We start from the raw sequence: 6305 nt of genomic DNA, 5'->3' as shown, positions 1-6305 counted from the left end.
TTGTATTTTTTGGGCAACAGATTTTTGCTGGGGTCGACCATTAACAATTGTTTCCCTTCCAGTATTCACTATTGACATTTTCTAGATTTTTAAAGGGGTCATTAAAATATTCGATCTGTTGGATGAAGCTGATTGTTGGCTTTTAGTATCACAGTAGAGGAAATGTAATGAATTTATCATTTTCAGGAATAACAAGTAAATCCTATACCGGGGCGCCACACAGGAGACCGTGCAATTAGGATGTTAACAATAGGGAAAAAGAAAATCTCATGGATTACTGATGTCATACCTTTGAGAACACAATTTTCAAAGCACAACTCACAATTTCGATTTCTTTGGGGAAATACATGGAATTCCTGGGCTATTAATTCCAACTGCTAATTGTTACTCAGCCGTTCAAGGCCATAAGCAGTTTCCCTCGTTACACAGCTCTGATCTGAATCATTGACATATGTAAGCCAATGAAACAAATCCCTAATTACGTTCTAAAGCATAACATTACACAATGACTGGACAATGCCTTTATTACTGTAAGACTCAAAATCATCATCCACAATACAATTTTTGGCCAAAAATCTCCCCCAAAAAAAGAATTTAACTACTGTAAAACTGCCCCCGGTGTACAAGAATATAACTACTATAATACTGCTCCCTATATACAAGAATATATCTACTATAATACTGCCCCCTATGTACAAGAATATAACTACTATAATACTGCTCCTATGTACAAGAATAGAACTACTATAATACTGCCCCTATGTATAAGAATATAACTACTATAATACTGCCCCTATGTACAAGAATAGAACTACTATAATACTGCCCCTATGTACAAGAATAGAACTACTATAATACTGCTCCTATGTACAAGAATAGAACTACTATAATACTGCTCCTATGTACAAGAATAGAACTACTATAATACTGCCCCTATGTACAAGAATAGAACTACTATAATACTGCTCCTATGTACAAGAATAGAACTACTATAATACTGCTCCTATGTACAAGAATAGAACTACTATAATACTGCTCCTATGTAAAAGAATAGAACTACTATAATACTGCCCCTATGTACAAGAATAGAACTATAATACTGCTCCTATGTACATGAATAGAACTACTATAATACTGCTCCTATGTACATGAATTTAACTACTATAATACTACCCCTTATGTACAAGGATATAACTGCTATAATACTGCCCCCTATGTACAAGAATATAACTACTATAATACTGCTCCTATGTACAAGAATATAACTACTGTAATACTGCCCCTATGTACAAGAATATAACTACTGTAATACTGCCCCTATGTACAAGAATATAACTACTATAATAATGCTCCTATGTACAAGAATATAACTACTATAATACTGCCTCCTATGTACAAGAATATAACTACTATAACACTGCCCCTATGTACCAGCGGCGTATCTAGGGGGGGGCAGCCGGGGCAGTTGCCCCGGGCGCAACCAGCAGGGGGGCGCAGTCGGGCCGCCTAATGCAGTGGTCCGCAGTGTCCTCCTTGGCGGCTGCGTTCTGCCGCCCCCCCTGGCCTGAGAGTCGGCGGTTCTCTGTGTCAGCTGTCAAGCTGACAGCCGGCGCAGAGGAGCGCGTGCCGGCTCCCAGGCAGCAATTGTATTTGTAGAGGGGATGGCGGTTAATGTGTGGGGATATTTAGAGTGGGGATGGGGGTTAATGTGTGTGGGGGTTAATGAGTGGGGATGCCATGGGGTTAAAGTGTGGGGGGATTTGGAGTGGAGATGGGGGTTATTTAATGTGATGGGGGTTAATGAGTGGGGATTGGGTTAATGTGTGCGGGGGTTAATGAATGGGGATGGGGGTTAATGTGTGGGGGCGTTAATGAGTGGGGATGGGGGTTAATGTGGGGATGGGGGTTAATGAGTGGGGATGGGGGTTAATGTGTGTGGGGGTTAATGTGTGGGGGTTTATGTGGGGATGGGGGTTAATGTGGGGATGGGGGTTAATGAGTGGGGATGGGGGTTAATGTGTGTGGGGGTTAATGAATGGGGATGAGGGTTAATGTGTGGGGGTATTTGGAGTGGAGATGGTTATTTAATGTGTGGGGGGATTTGGAGTGGGGATTGTGTTAATGTGTGCGGGGGTTAATGAATGGGGATGAGGGTTAATGTGTGGGGGCGTTAATGAGTGGGGTTGGGGTTAATGTGTGGGGGGATTTGGAGTGCTGATGGGGGTTAATGAGTGGGGATTGGGTTAATGTGTGGGGGGATTTGGAGTGGGGATGGGGGGTTATTTAATGTGTGGGGGGGATTTGGAGTGGGAATGGGGGGTACTTAATGTGTGTGGGGGATTGGGGATGGGGGGATTTAATGTGTGGGGAGATTTGAGGACACAAAATAAAGAGTATGTATGAGGAAACAGTATGGGGGATTGGTGCAGACAGTATGGGGAGTGAATGGGTTAATGTAAGTGGACACAGTATGGGGAGTCAGGGGTATGTGTGAGCAGACAGTATAGAGAGTGAGGGGGTAAATATATGAGGAGACAGTATGGTGAACAGAGGGGATGTTAGAGGAGACAGTATGAGGAGGGAGGGGAATAGTGTGAGGTGACAGTATATTGCAGATATATTTATTTAGGGGCATTATAATGACACTTCTGTCTTTAAGGGCGTCGTGTGGAGATTTGCTGCAGGAGACCGGAGAAGATGGACATCTACAGAGACGAGATGTGGATGAGAAAACTCATCATGGGGTCTAGAAGAAAAGGAGAACGACTCCAGAGACTACGTCATCTATGAGGTACCTGGATGTAAATGTTATTTGTGATTCTGACTAATTCTCATGTTTTTATTTGTTAGGAACATTAAAGGGGTTGTCCAGGTTTGTGCTGAGTCTGCTGTCATTCTATGTGACTGCAGACTTCTGAATTCTCACAGTGCTCACTGAACACTGTCAGAATTCTCTCGTGCCGGTAATTTACATACATGCGGTCACATGCTGACTAGACATGTGTGGCCTCACTCAATGAAAATGAACGGAGCGAGGCCGGGCACGTCTAGTCGGAATGTGGCCAGAAGTATATAAACCACATACTTGTGCTGACATGACTGTATATCGGCAAGGGAGAATCCTAAAAGTGTGCAGTGCATTCGTTGTGAGAATTCAGAAGCTGCAATGTCAGGATTCAGCTCTGCAGGCTCCAGTAGTCATCACATGGACACTTCACTCATATGCGATTTTCATAGGTATGGTCCTGTGACAACGAGCTTCTCTTCCTGCTTCTCTCAGTTTTTTACTGAACATTGAGAGCATTAGGAAGAGCAGCTCGCAGGTACATGGCTAAGTGTGCAAGTCACATGTGTACTTGGGCGGGGGGGGGGGCGCCGAACCGAATTCTTGCCCCGGGAGCCAGAAAGCCTAGATACGCCTCTGCTATGTACAAGAATATAACTACTATAATACTGCTCCTATGTACAAGAATATAACTACTATAATACTGCTCCTATGTACAAGAATATAACTACTATAATACTGCCCCCATGTACAAGAATATAACTGCTATAATACTGCCTCCTATGTACAAGAATATAACTACTATAATACTGCCCCCTATGTACAAGAATATAACTACTATAATACTGCCCCCATGTACAAGAATATAACTACTATAATACTGCCTCCTATGTACAAGAATATAACTACTATAATACTGCCCTCTATGTACAAGAATATAACTACTATAATACTGCCCCTATGTACAAGAATATAACTACTATAATGCTGCCCTCTATGTACAAGAATATAACTACTATAATACTGCCTCCTATGTACAAGAATGTACAGTAACTACAATAATACTGCTCTAGTGTGCTAAAATATAACTATTATGGGCAGCACAGTGGCCTAACACTGCTGCTTTGCAGCGCTGGGGTCCGGGGTTTACATCCCACCAAGGACAACATCTATAAGGAGTTTGTATGTTCTCCCCATGTTTGCGTGGGTTTCCTCCGGGTTCGCCTCATTCTGAAGACATACTGATAAGGAATCTAGATTATGAGCACCAATGATAGTGATGATAATGTCTGTAAAGTGCTGTGGAATTAATGATGTCATATAAGTTAGTAAAATAATTAAAAATACATACTATAATCTAGAAAGTTTGTTCCTCTATTACTGAGAAATCAATCATTTAAATTTATATGCAAATTACTATGGTAGAGCTGAAGCCTCTGTCACTCCAGATCTATTTCCAAACCATCACCTCCTCGTCTTGCTTGACTGACAGCTCTTTTGCCTGAAGTCACACAGCATACAGGCCATCAGTCAAGTAAGAGGAGGCAGCGCGGGGTGGAGAATAGAGCTGGAGTGACAGAGGCTTCAGATCAACAATTCAGGAGAAGAACCGGGGATGCCGACAGGTAGGAGGCGATCGCAAGGTTCCAATCTGGCAACCGCAGACTGCTGACGTGGCGCTGGACTTGGTCCTGAAGTTTGATTCAATCATCTGTAACTAATACTTTCCCTTTAAAGACAAATCCTAGCAGTGTATAAGTTTTTAGATGCAGTCATTTGTGTAACGTTTCTGATTTAGTAAATTACTTATTACCATTGATTAATAGTTGTCAGTTTTGTAAATAGCGTCTTTTTTAATGTTTGTTAATACAATTCCCATGGCCTCTTTATTTTAGGGAAAAAAGCATTACAAGAATCCAGATTTTTTTTCTCCTCTTGTTTTTATTGCAACATCATTGATGTATTCCACAGAAGATGTTTCGAAATGTCGAGGCCCCGCTTTGTGGGTTGCTGCTGAATATTGTACATGAGAAGGTCCCAGCTGAACAAAGAATCTCTGGACTTTACCGGTAATTTTGGCTTCGGATCGGATCTCTAAATCTAGAGATGACTAAATAGTCTGCATAATTGTCCAGAACCCACAAAACATGAAGTGTCAATATTCTCACGATAGTCTTAGTAAATGTGGATCCTGAGATGCCCACAGACATCTAACAGTGCCACGAATGGCTTTGTTTCCTCTCATGGTAAACCCTTGGCTCAATATCAAAATCAGAGAATTAAGAACGTCCATGTATCAAGACCATTCAATATTTCATAAAAGCTTTAACTGATATTTTTAAAGATTTTTTTTATGATTTCTGGATCCTTGTTTTCTAAACCTTGATGTTTTGCTTTAGGATCAATGGGATTATAGACTAAGGGACAAGAGATAACTTACAATATGATGTGTCACGTTGTATGGTTGTTTTGTTGATGTTGTTTAATGGGATTCAATCTGACTATTAATGGATCTCGACAATGGCAAATCCTTTCTAATAAATTCTGGTCTGACACTACCATAGACATTAGACTTTACTAGAAATGAACTTATTGGCTCAAATTTGTTAGGAGTTCCCAAAAAACTCAGATTCACCAGAAAACAAATTTTTGAATCTTGCTTCATGAAAATCCTGGAAAATGGTGGCCATCCACCAATCGGTTGGGTTCTGAGGTCATGGAAGGCGTTTATTAAAATAAACTCTATTACTCACTTCTCCTCTGCACTCATCATAAAAGTCTCCCGCTGGCTCCTCTACACCTTAATCGCTTTCCAGCTTCTTATGGATCTTTTCTCTTCTGATGCTGCCGTTGACATGGTCATCCCCAACCTGACAGCGTGGGCCAAGGAGCTAAAAAGAATACCGGGTAAGGACAGAAGAAAAATGACTAATAAGGGGTTTACCCCTTTTTCCTTTTGGCAGGTCAATGTCGGGGAGAGGAGGATCTTGACTTTTGAATTTTACCAGCCAATCCTTTTTTTTCCGAGGAGATAAGCTGCTACTAGAGGAGTCTGGCTGAGGCTTTTTTCGAGAGAACAGAAGAAAGCTTGTTGGAGATGAATGTTCCTGTGTATGGGGCATTGATAGGTGTCAACTGAACAGTCATTTGACCAACAGATATCTACTGTGTGTGGGGGTCAACTCACCCACATTTTGCTTTGGTGGGTAGGATTGGCTATATTACTATCATGAAAACCATGACACTGTGTCAGATCCGTCACTTGATACAGCTAGATAGATATAATGTGCTCCAGGTAAAGTGGAGGCACGCCAGTGTAGAGGTGGTTTCCTCTTTGATCGATCATGGAAGTACAAGTAAAGTGAGTGAGGTAAAGCTTTCTCAGGGGCAGAGCCACCACAAGAGACCAACACCTCAATATTGTAGGAGGGATGATTATATTTACTATAGACACTAAATTACAAGCATGGTGTCACGATACTAGTGGATACAACTGGACACCAGTGGCTAGGTCAAAGAG

This window comes from Dendrobates tinctorius, unplaced genomic scaffold (assembly GCF_039654945.1).
Source record: "Dendrobates tinctorius isolate UK_male_01 unplaced genomic scaffold, ASM3965494v1 ptg000138l, whole genome shotgun sequence".
Lineage (NCBI taxonomy): Eukaryota > Metazoa > Chordata > Amphibia > Anura > Dendrobatidae > Dendrobates > Dendrobates tinctorius.
Note: the sequence above shows the minus strand (reverse complement) of the source record.